The 21633-nt window shown below is 39.9% G+C and overlaps 2 long non-coding RNA genes across 5 annotated transcripts in view; one reads left to right on the top strand and one right to left on the bottom strand.

Annotated features, from left to right (window-relative positions):
* The window catches only part of LOC138140525 (uncharacterized), a 180903-nt gene that overhangs the window by 128053 nt on the left and 31217 nt on the right, over positions 1–21633 (bottom strand). The gene's annotated exons all lie outside the window — the stretch shown is intronic.
* On the top strand, positions 17518–18060 carry LOC138140566 (uncharacterized). The gene is made up of 2 exons (XR_011162611.1): positions 17518–17726; positions 17784–18060. It is a non-coding gene; the product is annotated as an uncharacterized lncRNA (long non-coding RNA).

Genomic DNA, 21633 nt, shown 5'->3' on the forward strand with positions numbered 1-21633 from the left:
TTTTCTTAAAAATAAAAATTTTAAATGGTGCTCCACTGTTTGGGACCTTTTGCACCATTTTATTGTTTTAATAATTAAATAAATAGTTCAGTTGTGACCAAAAGTTGGCCAGTGACAGCTCCGGGCTCCCAGGGGGTTTTTCGGGGCAGAGGGCGTGGGTTCGGATTTTTAAAAAATGGGCGCCAGGCAGCTATTGTCTTGAGCTGGTTGTTGCTTGTCCAGCTGCCGGGACAAGTGCTCAGATCTTACTCGTCGAAGGTAAGTAAAAGCAAACGCTTTCTGATCGTTAAACAAATTTTGGTTTATTCGGTTACTGCAAAATTATCCACAGAACAGTATTTGGTGGTTCGGTACTGGTTCACACGAATGCGATAATGGTTCGCTTGTAACTACTAGATGAAAATTGAAAGATGCGGAACCAGTACTTTTTGGTGGCCTTAATATCTACTTTGGTCGTAACCAGAAAAGCTTTTCTTTCACATGTGACCGAATCTTAAACTAAACATGATATTCTTCGACGAAATAAAAGATGTTTTGATTCCTGATGAGGAACCTCCCGAACTTAGACTTCCTTCTGATCGAGCTAATTATTAAATGTAAACTTAATGAAACCCAAGGTCAAGATTGGGGTGTCACCTTGACAAAAAAATTAAAATTGATCCTGATAGGAAAGTTTAAATCGGTGAAGTTCCGAAACGTTAAATTTGACTGAAATTTCTTTAAGTTGACACTGGAGATTGAATGAAAAGGTTCTTACAAAAAAATTCTAAACATTTGCAAAGTTTCAAAAAAATTTAGTGAACATACAAAAATTATGAAAGCGAGAAGCGAGAAATTCGAGGCGTTCCTAAATTTTGCAATGCCGCGGTAAAAAAATATGGCGACTTAGCTTTATGACGGGTCTGTTGTCTCCTCGAATAGCGTCCTTTTGACTTGCGGTGTGACCTTGGCGATACGGTGCTCAAAATAAACGATCGCCTCTGCGAACGATGTTCTCCAAAATGGTCGCCTCTGCGAACGATCTGGCTACGAATCGCCCTGCGAACGATCTGGCTACTAATCGCCCTGCGAACGATCTGGCTACGAATCGCCCTGCGAACGACCCCTAACGAATTGTCGTTAGTGTTGTGAAAATCGGAAGATTCGGTAATTACCTTTCAGCGAAAAAGGGGGTTCTTGGCGCTAAATCGAAGTCCTTCCGGCACTCCTTTACTCAAAAATTTTCGGTACTCTAAAGTTGCGATACGGTACTGGATCAATTCATCCAAACGGGATTGACTCTAAACTGGATCGAACCACCCCTAATACATGGTCTTAGTGAAATGAATTCAAAATTGAACGATAATTACCTCTATAGTGCGAGGGGTCACTCGACCACGAACTCTAAAAGGCGCTTCGCTGGCGTCGCTTCGACGGCTCTCGACGAAGTGTCCGACTTCCGCATTTTTAATCTCGGTACCGCAGTCCCATAAATCGCGAAAATCGTCACGCGCGCGATTCTCGACCTTATTCAGTTGTGCTATAAGGCGGGCTGCGCTTGCGTGGTACTGCGCAATCAAAAATGTGCATTTCCGGTGGTACTACACGTGCGCGTGTCATGACAGGTGGACCGTCATGGCGTCGGTTTGTTTACCTCGAAATTATACCGAGCGGGAGAATTCAGATTTTGGACGGTATTGTGTCGGTAAGTCGTGCACGTCTATCCTGATGTTAATTGCCGTAACTCGCAGGTCAAAAAAAGGACAGGAAGAAAGATGGGGTTGAAAAGAAGGAGATGACTTTCCGGCAAGTTACTAAAGAGGAAAAGGGACCCAACATTGCCGTACGGTCACCTATCGCTGAGAAGAGAAGAAGAGAAAGTGAAGAGAAAGAGAAAGTGAAAGTGGGGTTCTGAAAGATAGGTTGCAGCTCGCCAACCTAGAGGCGTGAGGCCACCTCAGCCTGACATTTGCGGGGGTAACATGTGTTCTTCCAGCCCCCCCGTGGTGGCTGGCACAAATGACTCTAAATTGAAACTTTCCGCTTCCGGAATGAGCGACGTAAAAAACTTGAAGGCAGGGTGGGCGCGTCGCGTTGCCAAATGCCGTGCGTTAACTGCTAGTTCCGGGTCTTCGAACTGCGATCTATTAGCCCCGCGAGCATAAGTAGGACCTCGTGGCCTCCTACTCCGGCCAATCGCCATTGTGGCGTTTCGTAACGCTACACTACCCCCCTCCTCAAAAAGAAAAAGGAAAAGGTAACTCAGTTGCCTTTTACTTTTTACAAAAAAACGAAGATGAAGTCTTCACAAAAAAAAACGTCAAAATTTGATCACTGGAAAAGTTTTGGTTTCGCCACGAAAATGGCTTGTCGATATCTGCGCGTATCAAACGATTGAAAACTGAATCTCAATGTCAATTAGTACTTGAGTACTGCGGTATGATGTAAGTCAAGTCCGGTTAAATGTCATAATTTGGGGTTCTTAAATAAACTTTTCCTGAACAAACTCCACGGTAAAATTTTACTGTCGTCAACATTCCAAAGGAGGACAAAAGAATTAATCGAAAAATTGAACGGTACGAAAAAGTGAAATGCAAAGCTCGCTACGGTTCTTCGGCTTCTGCCAGAGATCCTCTGAATTCTTTCAAATCTTTCATGTGCCAAACACCTAGATCTGCGCGGTTCTCATCTTCGAGAGCGTACGCGAGTTTCGATAGTTTTCTCGTTATCGTGCACAGCACGTAGCGTGGCGCTAATTTTTGCGCAAAGTCTTTCGCAGCGCTGGAAAGTACTTTGTTGCGTTTCCAAACTTTGTCGCCTACAAAAAATTCAGCGTCGCGCTTCCGAAGATTGTACGAGCGTTCGTTGCGTTCGTGCGCTTTGTGAAGGTGCTGGGTTACATCCTGCAAGATGGTCTTGAGGTGTTCTAAATTTTTCGCGTGATCTTCGCGATCAGCTGTCGTCAAGGTTTCCGGATTTTCCGCTACTTTGCCGTAAAATTCACCGGTACAGGGTACTACCCTACCAAAATTGAGAAATGCTGGACTGAATCCGGTCACTTCGTTGACCGCTGTGCGAATCGCGTACCCGATCTTTGCCACCTCGGCATCCCACTTTTTGTGAGCGCCTTTGACGTAACTTCGTATGGCAGTGCCAACTGTGCGGTTGTATCGCTCCACAGGGTTGCTCTGAGGGTGATACTTGGCTGTGAACCAGATCTTTTGAACTTTGTAGTTCTCGCAAGTCTTTACAAATTCGTTTCCGACAAACTGCTTGCCGTTGTCGACCAAAATGAATTGCGGTACACCATACACAAGAAAAATTCCGTTCTCGATACATTCTGTAACTTTTGAGCTCGTAGCTTTTCGTAACGGAAATAGTACAACGTACTTCGTGAACCAATCTACGATCACTAAGAGATACGAATATCCTTTCGTGGACGTCGGTAATGGACCAATCAAATCAACGGAAATCATTTGCCACGGAAACTGAACCTTTTTTTCTTTTCCCATAAGCCCTGCGCGAGCGGTGTTCGGTGCTTTTTGCTCATTGCAAACCTTGCAGTTTCGAACGTAACGAATGACGGAACGACGCATTTTCGGCCAAAAGTGATTGATGGATAACCTTGAAAGTGTCTTGTAGTACCCGAAATGAGCTGATGTCGGTGCATCATGACATGATTCTAAAATTTTTGTTCTTTGATTTCGCGGTACTAAAAGCTTCCACTCCGGGACGTTGCCGGGTAGTACAATTTTGTTCGGTACGAATCGATACACGAGACCGTTCTCGACTTTCCATGATGGATTTCTTTGAGGATTGGCGATTATGTTGTCGCGAAGTCGCGTGTACGACTCGTCCAAATCATTCAAGTTCACGCCGAGAAAGCTGTCAATGTCTACCGCAGCAATTTCTGCAGGTAGTCTCGATAGTGCGTCCGGTACTACATTGAGCTTGCCCTTACGATGGACCAAATCGAATGAAAATTGATTGAGCTTGACACTCCATCGCGCTAACTTGCCTGCTGGGTCCTTCATTCGGTTTAACCAGAGCAATGAATAATGGTCCGTCACGATCGTGAAATGGGTGCCCTCAACGTAAGGTCTGAACTTTTCCAACGCGAACAAAACGGCTAAACATTCTCGTTCCGTAACGCTATAATTTCGCTCGGCTTTTGTTAGCGAACGGCTGGCGTACGCGATCACTCTCTCATCTCCGTCTAAATCTTGCGTTAAAACTGCTCCTAGACCGGTGTTTGAAGCGTCAGTTTGGATCACGAAAGGTTTCGAGAAATCAGGACTTGACAATACGGGTGCTGAAACAAGTGCATCCTTGATTTTCTGAAAAGCTTCCTGAGCTTCAGGAGTCCACTCCGTTTTCTGTCGCTTTCGCTTTCCGGTAAGTAACGCGTTTATCGGGGACATGAGGGTCGAAAAATGAGGGATGAAACGCCTATACCAAGAACACATGCCTACGAAACGTTTGATTTCGGTACTAGTCTTCGGGACTGGATAGCTCACCATGGCCGCTACTTTGTCTGGATCGGTACCTAGACCATGTTCATCGACAATGAAACCCAAATATTTCAAACTTGAGCGGAAAAGTTGACACTTTTTCGCATTCACGGTGAGTTTCGCGTCTCGAAGACGTCGTATCACCTCCCTCAAAACTTGTACGTGTTTCTCGAATGTCGGGGCGATAATGATTAGATCGTCCAGGTAAACAAAGACGTGAGGTTCTAGTTCAGGTCCGAAAATTCTGTCCATGAGACACTGCTGCCTCTGGGCTGCGTTTGTCAGTCCGAACGGTAATACGTTAAAATGAAAAAGACCTCTGCCGGGAATCGCAAAAGCTGTCTTCGGCCTAGACTCTGAATCTAACGGGATTTGCCAAAAAGCGTTCTTGAGATCGATCGAACTGATGTACTTTGCTCCTCGCAACATACTGAGAATCCTGTCGACACGCGGTAATGGGTAACTGTCACGTTTTGTCACGGCATTGAGCCTGCGACCGTCAAAGCAAAGTCGGTATTCACCGGAAGATTTCTTTACTAACAAAATTGGAGAAGACCACGGACTGTCAGAAGGCGATATGACATTGTTCTCGAGCATGCGGTCAATTTCTTTGTTGACTTCCGCAAGCATGTACGGAGACCACCAATACGGACGTTGTTTGATCGGCAATGCTTCTCCCGTGTCGATTGTGACTGTCATTTTGTGTGTCCTCCCTAACTTTCCGTCGTTGCTCAACAAATCTAAATTTTTCCGGATGATCTCGGTGATCTCATGCCGATCCGCGCCACACTCCGTCACCGCGTCACATTCTGGTACTCTTACGATATCCGACGCAACTTCAATTTTGTGACCCGCGAAATCTATCTTGAGTCCGAATAATCTACAAAAGTCGCACCCTAATATGACGCTATGCTGAAGATCTGGCACGTAGTAGGCACGAATTCGCCGTCTCGACGAGTCTAACACTGCTTCTAGTTCGATAGCTTTGGTTACCGGATGTTGTTTTCCGTCGGCAGTTCTGATGGTTTTTAGCCGAGATGGGAAAGTTTTTCCACCTGCGCGAAAATGAATTAAATCGGCTCCTTTTCCACCAACTATAGTGCAATTCGAACCGGAATCCACGAGTCCTTCAGTTTCCTTATTGTTTAGACGCAGTCTGATAAATGGCCTATTGTCATTGGTTTTGCTGACGAAAATGGAAGCGGAATTTGCCCGAGAAGGCTTGCAAAACTCTTTGACTTCGTCTAACCAAGCGTTCCACTGGGTGTCCGTACGTTTCGCGATGATCGATGCGTTTACATCGGCCTTGGGATGTTTTAGGAACGTAGCACGGCCGCAAGTCTGCCGCGTCCCTACTGCGCGTTTCCCGACGGATTACACTTTTTGCAGGTCGCCAAGGTGACGTCTGGCTCCCCACAACGGTAGCAAAACTGCTTTCTTTTCAGTCGACAGTTCATGAACGAATGATTCGGCTGTTGACAATTCCAGCACTTGAACGACCTGGAGGACGAACTCGCGGGTTCACTCCGTCTGGCTGAATTGCCTGAGGGTTCCTTCACGACGATGGCGCGTGGACTCGCTTTCGCGGGTTCGCTCGCCCGAACATATGCCAACTCTGGCTCCAACACGCAAGATGACTTGGGTGCAGCGCGATGTTTCTGCCGCAAAGCCGATAACTCCTCCACTTTTTTGCACAACTTAATCAACTCCGGTACGGTGACAACTTCGGTGATGCTAAGCTGGTTAAGGTAACATGGAAGCAAATTCCTCCGAATCGTCTTTACCTTGGTTATCTCCGCCGGTGGTCGACTAAGTCTAGCAAAAAGCGTCTCCATAACCGCAACGTAAATGGTTATCGACTCGCTTTTGCCCTGAAGCCTGCCCTTGATTTCGTCCCACAACAATTCATCGAAATCCGGTGGAAGAAATTCCTGTTTCAACAACTGAACCACTTCGTCCCAATCGCTCAATCTGCTCCGAACAGAACGATACCAAATCAGCGCTTTGCCGCTAAAGAGATCAATGGCCGCGTTAAAAAGGTCCCTGTTGGTTGCGTTTCGCGCTACCGACAGTTCCTCCACCCGTTCCAAGAACTGGTTCACCGTCATTCCATTTTCCTCCCCGTTGAAAGATACGCCCCAGGTGTGAATTGGCACTAGTTTCGGTTCCGGAGATCTCGCGTGAGGGTGCACGTAAATGGGAGTAGTCGCGACGACTGGTGGCGCTTCCACCGTAACCGGGCTCGCTTCTGCTGCCTTGTCGTGAAGATCAGCTTCGAGCAACAAACATGTCGCGTACGCCTCATTTCTATACTCCGCATCTCGCTCGCGTCTCATTCGCCGAATGCGAAATGAAAGGTGCGTTAGACGGGTCTTCAACCGTTTGAAGATCATGTCTTCCGCCGTTCCTTCAAATTCTGTCAAAATCGTGCGTATGCTCTCAAGGGTGTCCTCAATGGCCTGGACCTCGGTGTCGTGATCATACTCTGCGTCATGAAGTGACAGAAAGTATTCGTCCGGTCGACCTAGTTCTTTGGACAGAGCTCTCGCTAACAGTTTCCTCTTATCGTCCTGGTTTCGGCTAGTCGTGATGCCGCGTATACGCAATTCATACGTCAGCTCGTCAGCTAGTAAATGCTTGACCTTGAATTGTTCGTCCATTTTGACGAAGACTCACCGCGATTCCACGGGTCGGTAACGCAATAAAAACGCCGGTCAAAACACTACCAAAAAACAGCGCGCAACACGATAGTCGATTCCGAGAAAAGGTTTTTGTCGTCGAGGGTACAAGATAAGACCGCTACTCAAACAATGAATTCGCCGCTAAATTTCCGCTTCTCATTAACACACAATCAAAAAATTCAACTTTCAATAAACCTTTACCAACTCCCTTTGCTCCGATTGAAAAAAGTGACTGAGCCTCAATGAAGATGAACGATAAACGAAAATTTGTGGTTGCTCCAAAAAATCGAGCCCCACGTTCTGGGCGTCAAAATTTGTGTGACCAAAAGTTGGCCAGTGACAGCTCCGGGCTCCCAGGGGGTTTTTCGGGGCAGAGGGCGTGGGTTCGGATTTTTAAAAAATGGGCGCCAGGCAGCTATTGTCTTGAGCTGGTTGTTGCTTGTCCAGCTGCCGGGACAAGTGCTCAGATCTTACTCGTCGAAGGTAAGTAAAAGCAAACGCTTTCTGATCGTTAAACAAATTTTGGTTTATTCGGTTACTGCAAAATTATCCACAGAACAGTATTTGGTGGTTCGGTACTGGTTCACACGAATGCGATAATGGTTCGCTTGTAACTACTAGATGAAAATTGAAAGATGCGGAACCAGTACTTTTTGGTGGCCTTAATATCTACTTTGGTCGTAACCAGAAAAGCTTTTCTTTCACATGTGACCGAATCTTAAACTAAACATGATATTCTTCGACGAAATAAAAGATGTTTTGATTCCTGATGAGGAACCTCCCGAACTTAGACTTCCTTCTGATCGAGCTAATTATTAAATGTAAACTTAATGAAACCCAAGGTCAAGATTGGGGTGTCACCTTGACAAAAAAATTAAAATTGATCCTGATAGGAAAGTTTAAATCGGTGAAGTTCCGAAACGTTAAATTTGACTGAAATTTCTTTAAGTTGACACTGGAGATTGAATGAAAAGGTTCTTACAAAAAAATTCTAAACATTTGCAAAGTTTCAAAAAAATTTAGTGAACATACAAAAATTATGAAAGCGAGAAGCGAGAAATTCGAGGCGTTCCTAAATTTTGCAATGCCGCGGTAAAAAAATATGGCGACTTAGCTTTATGACGGGTCTGTTGTCTCCTCGAATAGCGTCCTTTTGACTTGCGGTGTGACCTTGGCGATACGGTGCTCAAAATAAACGATCGCCTCTGCGAACGATGTTCTCCAAAATGGTCGCCTCTGCGAACGATCTGGCTACGAATCGCCCTGCGAACGATCTGGCTACTAATCGCCCTGCGAACGATCTGGCTACGAATCGCCCTGCGAACGACCCCTAACGAATTGTCGTTAGTGTTGTGAAAATCGGAAGATTCGGTAATTACCTTTCAGCGAAAAAGGGGGTTCTTGGCGCTAAATCGAAGTCCTTCCGGCACTCCTTTACTCAAAAATTTTCGGTACTCTAAAGTTGCGATACGGTACTGGATCAATTCATCCAAACGGGATTGACTCTAAACTGGATCGAACCACCCCTAATACATGGTCTTAGTGAAATGAATTCAAAATTGAACGATAATTACCTCTATAGTGCGAGGGGTCACTCGACCACGAACTCTAAAAGGCGCTTCGCTGGCGTCGCTTCGACGGCTCTCGACGAAGTGTCCGACTTCCGCATTTTTAATCTCGGTACCGCAGTCCCATAAATCGCGAAAATCGTCACGCGCGCGATTCTCGACCTTATTCAGTTGTGCTATAAGGCGGGCTGCGCTTGCGTGGTACTGCGCAATCAAAAATGTGCATTTCCGGTGGTACTACACGTGCGCGTGTCATGACAGGTGGACCGTCATGGCGTCGGTTTGTTTACCTCGAAATTATACCGAGCGGGAGAATTCAGATTTTGGACGGTATTGTGTCGGTAAGTTGTGCACGTCTATCCTGATGTTAATTGCCGTAACTCGCAGGTCAAAAAAAGGACAGGAAGAAAGATGGGGTTGAAAAGAAGGAGATGACTTTCCGGCAAGTTACTAAAGAGGAAAAGGGACCCAACATTGCCGTACGGTCACCTATCGCTGAGAAGAGAAGAAGAGAAAGTGAAGAGAAAGAGAAAGTGAAAGTGGGGTTCTGAAAGATAGGTTGCAGCTCGCCAACCTAGAGGCGTGAGGCCACCTCAGCCTGACATTTGCGGGGGTAACATGTGTTCTTCCAGCCCCCCCGTGGTGGCTGGCACAAATGACTCTAAATTGAAACTTTCCGCTTCCGGAATGAGCGACGTAAAAAACTTGAAGGCAGGGTGGGCGCGTCGCGTTGCCAAATGCCGTGCGTTAACTGCTAGTTCCGGGTCTTCGAACTGCGATCTATTAGCCCCGCGAGCATAAGTAGGACCTCGTGGCCTCCTACTCCGGCCAATCGCCATTGTGGCGTTTCGTAACGCTACACAGTTAAAGTGGATTTCAAAAACATCAGTGCTGTCTAGTGTTGCAATTTGTGAAAATTTATTATACGCAATGTACCAGCCTGAAAGTTGAAACACAACTTTTGATTGATAATTGAAAGTGTACCATGCTTTAGTTTTTTGTGAGGTTATATATGATGTGGATGTTTCTGTCAAATTTCGCTCAAATTAAAATTTATTTTGGCTATTGTTGGGTTGTTTAAATTTAAATAAAAAAGACATGCATTATTAAATAGAGAGACCAGAAAATTTCATTAGAACCGTCAACTGCTTGATTTTCTCTGACTTTAAGTACTGTTCTCTTTTATTTCAATTTTTTCTAATTGTTGACAAGTTGTAATTAACAGTTTCATAAAAATTTTGCGGGGTTTGTATTGCTGCAGGGCGGTTAACCAAGTACATTGAAAAGTACAGTTGATTTCAAAATTATAGAATACATCTCAAAAATCAAGAAGTGAATTTATTACAGTTTTTCCCCCATGTAAAGATGCCTTTTTGAAATTTGACCGTCATATTTTTTCTATAGATTAAATAAGTTTGATAACATACAATGTCACTGATATTTTAGAACAGCATAATATTGTCTGTTTTATCCTTTGCAGGGTGCTCTTCCCGATGTTATAACACTGGGCTACCCTTCTTCTAATTTGGAAAGAATGAGCACTTTCACGTTTTCGGTTAGATTAGGCATTTTGTTTGTCAAAATTGACATTGATCATTGACAAGAAATGTAAGTACATTTCACACTGTAAAAAATTAGGTGTACTCTATAATTTTGAAATTAACTATACTACAGCGTGATCAATAATGACTGAGTCTGTTGGCAATGAAACAATTGAAAAATATTGGTGTTTTTTGTCTCGTAATTGAGACGACATTAAAAACATTTTTGGTTATGTCGGTTATGTTTATGCTGTTACAAAAATGAACCCTTCATGGTAAATTTCAAGTTTGCCAAATTTCATTGTCACCAACAGATCTTGATTCTTGATTCTTGATCACTCCGTAGAACAACTTTGTCGATTTAATAACACTAGTTTACTAGTTTACTGTTACCGCAAATTTAATGGTTAAATCTGAATGTCTTTTATGTATACGCTTTTTTTATATCTGCCGTCAAAATCATTTTAACAGCTCGAGTTTTTGTGATTTTTTGCAACACTACCTCACATAATATTTCGGTATATCTTGATCACTCATCCTTGTATACGACTATTAACAGAAGTGCAGTTGCAATGAGTTCGTCGAGGTTTTGTTTCAACGATCCGCAACATTTCTGTTACATATGTAGTCAGTATACTTTTGAAGAATCTAGGAAAACAAATTTCTGATTTTGTCATAAGTACCTATTTTTTGTACATTGGCATGCCTTGGGATAAAAATAACAAGTCGTGGAGTCCTAATTGTGTATGTAAATCAAGTGTGGAATACTTAAGACTGTGGAACAGTGGTAAGTAGTGGTAAGAAGTGCCTTTACATTTGGAATTCCAACAATTTGGCGAGAACCCAAAAATCAACTGGAAGATTGTTATGTTTGCAGTTTGAATGCAAAGGGTATAAATCGAAAAAATCGACAATATCTAATGGCAATATCTAAGTGCAACCTACGTCCATAAAGCTTCCCATACAACATTCAGATGATGTTCCAGTTCCGTCGATTCCATTCACTGCTCAGAAAATTTTACAAACTTCAGTAGATAATGATTTTTCAGACACAAGATCAGAAAACGATTCTGAATTTTTTTTCTGTGTAAATCAGATCGTCTTAACAACTTATTTGATTGGTAACTAAGAAAATGTAATGGGCGGGACAGATGAAATGTTACGTTGTCCTTAGTATAGTGTAATCAGTGCGACAACTTGACAAAACTTGATAGTAAATTGATAGTAAATTAATTAAGATTTCGCAATGCATTCAACTGCTCTTCTTTAATTTCCATGTCTAACATCAACGCTTTTTTCTTGAGTTCAAATATTTCTGCGTCCCTTTTCTTCTTCACTTCTGTTTCATCCAACTGCACATTTACATATCATGGGTAACGTAAATACATATATAGCATTACAAAATTGAAATTTGTCATTTCTGCATTTCTTCGCAGCACGTTTCCCGCTCTACGTTTCCCGTTGATTATTGTGAATTATTGTGACCGTGATCAGTCGTGAATGTGTTTTTCAAGTGAGTTTTCCAGTGAGAGTGAATGCAACTTGATAGTTCGGATGTATTTGGAATTCACTATAGAGTTTTGTAATGAAAGTTAATTGCTTAGCAACCAAAAGACAACAAGGCCTTTATGTCAGATTTTATCGAGTACCTACTGCCACAATGACGTTTCTGTTTTAAATAGTTCCCTTGAATATCTCATCAAAAACTACCAGGACTGCATTGTTTATTGTCAAAATCAATAATTTATTCAAAATATTTATCTGCATTCACCACAATCTTAGGTATGTAAGTCCCCTTTTATTGCTGCAAAGCTGAAATTATTTCTGCAACTTCATTTATAATACCACATCTCGATCAACCTGTAAATGCATTTCAAATCAAGCACCGACCACCAACTAATTTCTAATTAAGTAGAGCTCGTGCCAACTCTCATGATCGATGACGCAGAAACCAAATTGCGTACCAAACGACAGGTCCCTAGATAATGTCGGGCATTGAAACGAAGCATTCCCATTTAAAAAATAAGCCAGTGGAATTTTTTCAAAGATGATTCATACCCTTTGCCACGTGTGGATAGGATAATTGAGCCTTCTCAGAGATGCGAAATTTATTTAACAATTGATTTGCGAAAAGCTTTTTGGTAGATACCTCTTCATCCAGAAGCAAAGGAAAAAATAGCTTTTGCCATACCTGGTCGTGGACTTTTCCAATTCAAGGTCGTTCCCGTTGGTTTGTGCAATTCTGCACAAGCGCAACAACGTCGTATGGATGCAGTCTTCGGTCCAAAATACGAACCACATACTTTCGTATATTTAGATGACATAATTATTATGTCTTCAACATTCGAAAAACATTTAGGTTTACTCTATGAGGTTAAAGAATGCCTCAAAGAAGCTAGATTAACCATTAACTTTGAGAAGTGTGATTTTTTTAAGAGTTCCTTGAATTACCTGGTTTCATAGTGGATGAAAATGGTATTCGCACTGATCCCGCAAAAAAAAAGAATAAAAAAAAGAAACAAGTCATAGATTGGAGTGCTACAGCCAAAAAAGCTTTCAAACAAATTAAAAATACTTTTGTTTCCTCTCCTGTGTTATGCAGCCCGGATTTCAAGCAACCTTTTATCATACAATGTGACGCTTCTGGCACTGGTCTCGGTGGTGTTATTAGTTATTACACAAAATATAGAAGGAAATGAACGAGTAATCGCTTATGCCAGTAGAACCTTATCTCGGACTGAAAGAAATTATTCTGTTACTGAACGTGAATGCCTTGCTGTTGTTTTTTTGTATTGAAAAATTTGGTCCATATGTCGAAGTAACTCATTTTACAGTTCTTACTGATCATTACTCTCTGCTATAGCTTAATCGACTAAAAAAAACAACTGCAAAACTTGTCCGCTGGTCAGTAAAACTTCAACAATATAGTTTCGATTTAATCCATCGAAAAGGGAGCTCCAATTTTGTTCCGGATGCGCTATCTCGTATGCACTCTATAGTTCATTTTTTAATGCTGTAGAAAAAGTCAGGCCGCCTAAGATACACTTTCAATAGTTCACTAGATTCCTATTTCAATTTTGTGAATTACTTCAATCCATGATGCCATGTCACAATAAATGCATTAATATCAATTCGTGTCATTGGGTCGTACGATTTCCCTTTCATTAAAGTTAAAGAACGTCGTTAAATTGTTTTGTCTCTGTCTAACATAGTGCTTGGCATATACATACTCTCACTTTGTCTAATCAATTATTTAGCTAATGAAAGACTTAACGAATGGGAAATCATACGGCCCACTGTCAATTAGGTATTAATTTAAAGACTAATTTGGTCAAGGGTTTTTACACTTGATTATCTGTGGGATGCACAGAACAAATTATATTCAACAAAAAAGTAAATCGCCCTTATTCGTATTCGAAAAAAACATGATTTTGAACATTTAGAAACATGCCTGTGATGAACATGCGGAACTTAAGGTTGGGGATACGGTTAAACTAAAGAAGAGCAGATATGGGAATTGGATGTGCGTAGTGAAGTGACTGTGGAACCACTGATTATACACCTTGGAGAGTCTGATGACGATTCGGATTAACCGGAAGAATTCGAAGATAAGAGTTATTTTTTTTTAAATCAATGATATGACTTAATTATCGTTAATTCCCAATTTATTATAATCTGGATAATCCGTAAGGTATATTTTTTATTACAATGTAATAAATATATGTATTTTTATACATAAAATCATAAACAATGCACTTCTTCAAGTGGAGCTGCATAAGGCAGAGTGTCCAAAATACTCGCAGCATTTCCACATTGAATTGCCAAGGAGATTCTTTGGTAGAGGAAAAATTTTGCTCTAGAATCTCCGAACCCAACTATAAGTTTTGCACCAATGAAATCAATAAATGTTTTACATTCCAAACTCCATGGACCCAACGTTTCGAAAGCTAAAGCTTTAAAAAGATAATTTGCTGACTTTAAATTTTGATATTTATCATGTTTTCGTTTACTTGCTTCTTCGGCAGCTGATCCTGCGATTGTGGAAGTTAATTATTGGTTCTATTTACTTACTTAATGTTTTTTAATTCATTAATTCTAGATTAAACACATTATTAAACACGTTTTCTCATTTCAATTAAAATGTATTATCAAATGTCCAAAACCTTGTCAGACTGACAAAGATTTTGACAAACAGAATTTTTAGCGGCATCGTGGATCCGTATCAATTATAAATGAATCTCTAAGGTATCTAGGCAGCTTTGATAACTGTATATTGGGCTGCCTGACTTTTTCTACAGCATTAAAAAATGAACTATAGTAACCCTCTTCCCATGTTGATATCATTGAGATTTCTCCAACAACTAATGACAATTGGTATGAAGATCTCCGTGCAAGAGTACAGCAAACACCTGAACGTTACCCTCAATTGAAAATAGAATATAATTTACTATACAAACATGCCCCGTTACGACTCCCGTTGGAAACTAATTTTACGGAATGGAAGTTATTAGTACCAAAAGAAAAATGCCATGAAGTGATTTCATCGTGTCATGACCCACCTAGGGCTGGCAATTTAGATTTCATGAAAACATTCGCCCGTGTTGCAAAAAATTATTATTGGCCAAGGATCAGAAAAGATTTCCTGTCCTATGTAAAAGAAATTGGGATGGAGCCGAGTCGAAGGCCCGGCCTAGTAACTTACCCGACATCAATTTAAACCAATCTGAATTGACCCGAGATACCTTGTCCGTGTTAGCCCACATAAGTCGTTTTCTAATTCTCGTAAATAGTAAATATCACTTCCAACATTAAAACACATGCCCTTTCAACTGGTAATGTCAAATTTCCATGTCACCTCATTATTTTTTCGAGCAACCCCCACCCTCTTCCACCCCTCGTAGTCGGATTGACATCAAACTCTATTCGGTGGTCACTATTACAGAGTTATTTCCAATGGCAAGATCCAAGATTATTTTGTTAAAAGTTTCAGCAGTTATCGCCGTCGATCTATGAAGACGTAAATAACTTTCTAAGTCCGACATATTGGAAAAATCCGCAAATGGTAAACATCGTTTCCGACATAAAAACACATGCCCTTTCAAACGGTAAAGTCAAATTTCCATGTTCCCTTATTATTTTTTCTACCTACCCCCACCACCCTCTTCCACCCCCCGTGGTCCGATTGACACCAAAAGTTTTTCAACTCGAGAGACCACGGGTAAGTTTGTGTTGGTCAAGTTTGAAAGCAATCGGTCAAAGCGTTTTTGAGTAATCGTGAGAGAACGAGGTGGACAGACAGACGGACAGACGGACAGACAGACAGACGCACAGACAGACATCATTCTAAAAACTTCATGAACGTGTTCAGGGGACCTCAAAACGTAAAGATCTGATGAAATTAGCAATTCCCACCTTTGGTCGGGTAAGTTAAAAAATGCACTGTTTGTGGAGCTCAAAAGCCTCTTGTATCCGGTCGTTTTGGTTTGATGGGTTATGAAAAGAAAATAAATTTTCCCTCGCAAATTTTGGGAGTTAATTTGTTGGGCCCCTTTCCCCGTTCATCAAAGGGATATACTCATGTATATACTTGTTGCAGTAGACTGGTTCAGCAAATATATTCTTCTTTCCTCTACGGCAAGCCAATGCTACTAATGTGATTCGATGTATAAAAGATAATGTTTTTCTTGTATTTGGAATCCCTCAATACATTATTGCCGATAATGATACCCAATTTGCGGGTAAAGATTTTAGGAAGTTTACTGAAGAGTACAAAATTTGAGTATTTGGTACAACGCCAAGTATCATGCACAAGTAAATTTCACAGAAAGAAGGAATCTTACTTTAGGAACAGCTATACGTAGTTATGTAACAAAACATAAGTATTGGGGTAAAGATATCGTAAAACTACAACATGCTCTCAATACAGCCAAACATGAAGTTACAGGTTATACTCCAACGTTCTTAAATTTTGGCCGTCATGTACCTCTTTGTGGAGATTATTATGGAAAAGTCTCAAGTCTCAACCGATGACATGGAAATTTTACCGGGTGATCGCGATCACTATGCCAATCAACTAAAGAATTTAAAAGAAATTTTCTATAACGTGCGTACTAAATTGCACCAATCATATTCCAAAAATGCAGCCAGATATAATTTACGCAAACGTGATGTTAACATTTGAACCGAGAAATAAAGTTTGGAAACGCAATAAGGTTCTTTCTGATCGTTCTACAGATTTCACTGCTAAATTAGAACCTAAATACGAAGGTACCATCTATAGTTGAAAAAAAAATCTCGTTTGGTGTATTCGTTAAAGAATATGGATGGATCAGATGCTGGTAAATGGCATGTGAAAGATATGAAGCCTTATTTTGCTTCTAACCCTGAATCAACCGTTGTCTAAATATCATTATACAAGGAATTTTCTTTAAATTCTACTTTATTTTTCTTTTAAAATGTTTTGGCTTTGAATATCAATTTGTATAAGAAGTTGTGTTTACCTAGGGTTTTTCAAAAATTCAAAGAACAACTTCCATTTGTTCCTGTTCCGTCCCTGTTCCTGTTTTCCTTTCCCATTGCGCCGAATTAAGGTTAAAGTTATAATTATTTCGTTTGATTATTTAGAGCCAATTTATAAAGAGAATTAAATATTTAATTTGAATTAAATTTTAATGAGCGATTAATCTATGAATCCGAAACTTCGATTAGTTCAATCTGATCACGTGTTCAGTTAATCTCGCATTTGATTACAATTAAGTTAATTTCGCTTCTGTAAACTGGCGCTTAGTTTTGTTAATAATTTATAATTATATTGCCGTTCATTAATTTTAAATTTTGTTCGCCAAAGCTTTGGTAGACAACTTTTAAACAGAATCCGTAGGAAATAATTTTCTTTATTAATTAAATAAACTTTTTGCTTTGACAATTTTACGAGTTGAATTTGGGCATTTTTATTCTGGTTAGAGCCGTGAGCCTTAGCTCGAGGGTTTAACCTTTGAATAAAAATGCCCAAATTCTACGATCATCCCAGAAAAACAAAAGCTTCAAGAAATATGAGATAAATTTACTGTACATGACTGCCAGGACCTAGTGAATACTATGCCTCAAATAGTTATAGCTGTAATTAAAAATAAAGGTGATGTTACCCGATGGTAACTTTTTAAATGTGTTTCAAGCGTCGTTTTCATGGTGGCTTTGCAAGCGTGGCTCGCTCGGCTAGCTTGGCTTTGGACAGGGGGTGTGCACTCTCACTATTTTAAGTAAAGTTGAGATTAGTTTAACCTCCGTTCGTAAAGGCTGCAGTGGCGCTAGTGTCGGTAAAAATTACAGTTACCTTTACCATATTTGGACTTGAGTTGTGGGGAGAGGTGTGAGCTGTTAGTTACACATTTGATAAATTGTGAGGTTAAAATCATAGTTGTGATATAAAACAACTAAATAATATGTGTAATAAGAGCTGCAAATTTTCTTTGTTATAAATGTATAGAAAATGGTGCGTTGCAGTTGCCATCGCCAGAGAAGAGCTGATGGTTAAAATTCTGGCTGCAAAAATATTATCGGGTTTGTGATATACACTTCGATGAACAATCCAAATCTCCAGATAGTCCCAACTGACCATTATCCGAGTCCCGACCTGTCTGTTGCCGTTCAACTGACGGATTGAAGTAGAGGTGAATCCGATTTAAAATGTGTACCAACGAGACCGATATTTTTATATTAATTGTATTATGTATCTTGTATTTGTAATACGGTTTTATAACAATACTAATTATTGTCTACATTTCTTTGTTTTCTTTATTTTATTTTGATACTAGCTTTTACTCGCAGCTTAAAGTAATTTTCCCCCTTGTTTTGAAGGTCAAGTGTGCAAAATTTCATCACAATCGGAGTAAAACTAGATTTGCATACAAAACAGACATTCAAACAAAGATCAAATTTGGCGCGATTTTACAGAACCTTGGCGACGCTAGCGACCACGCGAAAAGCGACCGAAGGTAGAACTAAACCCACTTATGTTGTTATTGGCAGGAGTGGGCTGTCTATATACCCAATATATATCTTTAGTCTGTGGCTTTGGAAGAGTCGTTTTCATTTTCATGCTGGCTTGCTACTTTAAGACAGCTACGCCAACGCGCATGCGCTATTGAGCGAGCTAGCGTTGAACTGTCACATCAGCTGATTTGATTATGTAGTTGGGAGTTCGAGCGCATGCGCAAGCTTCCAAAGCCTGAGCGTGGCTTTGAAAAATAGAAATATTCTAGCAAAGTCCGAGCCACGCCGTGGCGTTTTTTAAAAGCTGTGCTCCCATTGGTCGAGCGGCTTCCAAGCCAAGCGAGCCACGCTTGTAAAGCCACCATGAAAACGACCCTTCACATTCACGTTCGTCTAATGATATTTTCTGTTTAAATAGAAATCATAACTTGTTATAAAAAAAATAGCTTGTTTGTCGTCGCCGCTTTATAAATGTTATAAAATCACAAGATCCCAATAATTCTTCTTGGCCGAGCCCAAATTACCTGCTCCCTGGCTGTTTCCGCCAAGCTAAAGGATCATGGTTGGACGACACCGTTATTCATTCGAATTTCAGGTACAATCTTCAATTTAAATATGCCGTGTTTGTTTTTATTTCAATTTATTTTGAGTGCGTCCTAGTGACTAAAAGTTGAGTTAATAAACGAGTAAGTTTTAAAAATAGATACCTATGGCAAGTATAAGATTTCTGGAAGCAATCGCCGGAAAAGTATAAAAAGAAGAATGAAAAGATTACGTAATAAAAGGTAAATATAATGATTTTACTGTCTTACTTTTCGTAACTGTATGACACTTGCAATCAGCAGCAATCTTTGTTACAATCACAGATTTCCGAATCACCTTATGTTATTTTTATGCTTTTTTAGATCAGATCAGGTAGGTATAACAGCAGACATTGAGCTCATTGTTTGTGAGGACGTAAACGAACAGCTCCAGATAGAAGCCACAAATAATTTCCCGGAATTGAACATTATCGGAAGATCCAAAGCAGCAAGATGTTGGAATACAGGCTTGGGGTGTCATAGATTTACAATACAATACAATAAAGACATGACTGCAGTACATTCAGCGTCACCGTTTTATTGCAACGCAAGATGGTTTTCAAGTGCGATATTTTTACAATGTGTTTATGAATTATAAGATGAAATCGCTATTTATCTAGAAAAGAAAAGCGATCCGGAAACCCAGAAGTTTGGAAATTATTTATTTGTGATGAAATTGAGTTACTTGATCGACATATTCGAGAAATTAAATATCTTGATTTTTCAACTTCAAGGACCAAATATACATACGTTGGATACGAGTGATAAAGTTAATGCTTTTTGTAGAAAATTGGAATTGTCGAAGAGAAATGTAAAGCATAAAACCTAGAAATGTTTGCAAATGTGGATGAATATCTTAAAAGTCTGAAGAACAATATGTGAAAGTTGTTTTGTGTAACCATTGAAAATCACTTAGCCATGCTGGCAAAGAATTTTAAAAAGTAATAGAGTTTTTTTGCAAACCGTTTTATCGAATTTAACGTGTTTACGTTATTCTCTCGTCGCTAGGCTACAGAAAATTTTGTCGTTGTCATAAACGTTAAACCAAAGACGTATTACGTCCTTTCTAGTTCGTTGTGTTACGTAGGGGAAACCGGGCCAATGGGGCCACCAGGGGCAATAAGGCCATCCATACATTTTAAAAACCGCGTTCTCATTTCCTTCAAAATAGGGTGCTGCCATCTTCTAGAAGGAAGAATAAGTTGTATAACAAAAATGGTCGTTGTGGTGACATCAGTTAGTGTTTTATAAAATAAAAAGCCAAAGCGTGAGTTTTGATCTAATTTTAGGTGTAAATAAAAGTAAGTATAAAAATAATTTAAATAAAGCTATTGCAATGAAAATTTTTGTGTTTAATATAAGATTATTATAACACAGTTTAGTATGTATTTGATTGTCTTATTGAATATTACAGATTATATTTTTAAAATGTTTTTAAGAGTCAAATAATGGGGCAATAAGACCACCCACAAAACAAAGTGGTTTATGTGCGTTTTTCCTTTTTTCAGATGATTCTCAATTAAACTAGCCAAAACTGAATAGGGAATTCCACAATTTTTCTTAGAAAGCAAAATAATTGCCCCAATCCTCCCACGTATTCTTAAACACTAGATAAATTTAAAATGTTACAGGTACTTGAAACATTACATCTAATGTGTATCTTTATATATTTCTAACACATTTCATTATAAATTTTAAACTGTATTTATAAAAAATTCAAAAATGGAAAAATTCCCTATTCATTTTTGCCTAGTTTATAAAAGAACCACCAATAAGGATCATGATGGTGAAAATTGCATTATTTGTGGTGACTATGGTAAAGGTCGCGAGACTTGGTTCAGGTGCACCATATGCGGGAAGTGGGCGCATAAAGACAGTACTGGGGCAGATACACTTAATGATTATACAGTGCATTTTTTTTAACTGTTGCCATAGGGAATTGCATGGTAAAACTTATACCCCCTGTTAACTTTTGTTCTGATGAAAATATTCAAACCATTTTTGGAACAAAGTTGGAAGATTTTTTAAACTACCGGATAGTTTACAATTCAATATCCTAAACTGTCGAAAAAGTTGTGAAAAAATATTTTAAAGCGCGCCGGAATAATAGTACGTCGAGCGGCCGCCAGAATAGCGTCCCTATCGGCTCAACCTGACCAAATTCCATTCCAGTGCGACATTTACAAAATAGTCGAAGAAAAACATTTCGAACAATTCCTTTGATAATTTCTGTTAATGTGTTGAATTATTTGTGCGTTAACGTTTTTACGTTTTGTTTTTTTATAAAGAAATTTAATCATAGCCAGCAGAAGATCTCGCTATTTATTTTTTAAATGAAACTGACAAAAATCAAAAGTGGGGATAGGCAGTTGCTGGTTGAGCCGACAAGGACGCTATTCTGGCGGCCGCTCGACGTACTATTATTCCGGCGTGGTACAAATATTTTTTTCACAACTTTTTCGACAGTTTAGGATATTGAATTGTAATCTATCCGATAGTTTAAAAAATCTTTCAACTTTGTTCCAAAAATGGTTTGAATATTTTCATCAGAACAAAAGTTAACAGGGGGTATAAGTTTTACCATGCAATTCCCTATGGCAACAGTTAAAAAAAATGCACTGTATGTGTGATTTTTGTAATAATATAACATTTTTTTAATTCTAGTTCTAATTCTTATTGGTTTTGGGGTAATCAGGCCAGGCGTGGTGTCAATACCCCAGACCCTGGGGTAATGAGACCATCTGTAGGGTTGAGTTATTTTCATTATAAATCTCAAAATT

This window comes from Tenebrio molitor, chromosome Y (assembly GCF_963966145.1).
Source record: "Tenebrio molitor chromosome Y, icTenMoli1.1, whole genome shotgun sequence".
Classification (NCBI taxonomy): domain Eukaryota; kingdom Metazoa; phylum Arthropoda; class Insecta; order Coleoptera; family Tenebrionidae; genus Tenebrio; species Tenebrio molitor.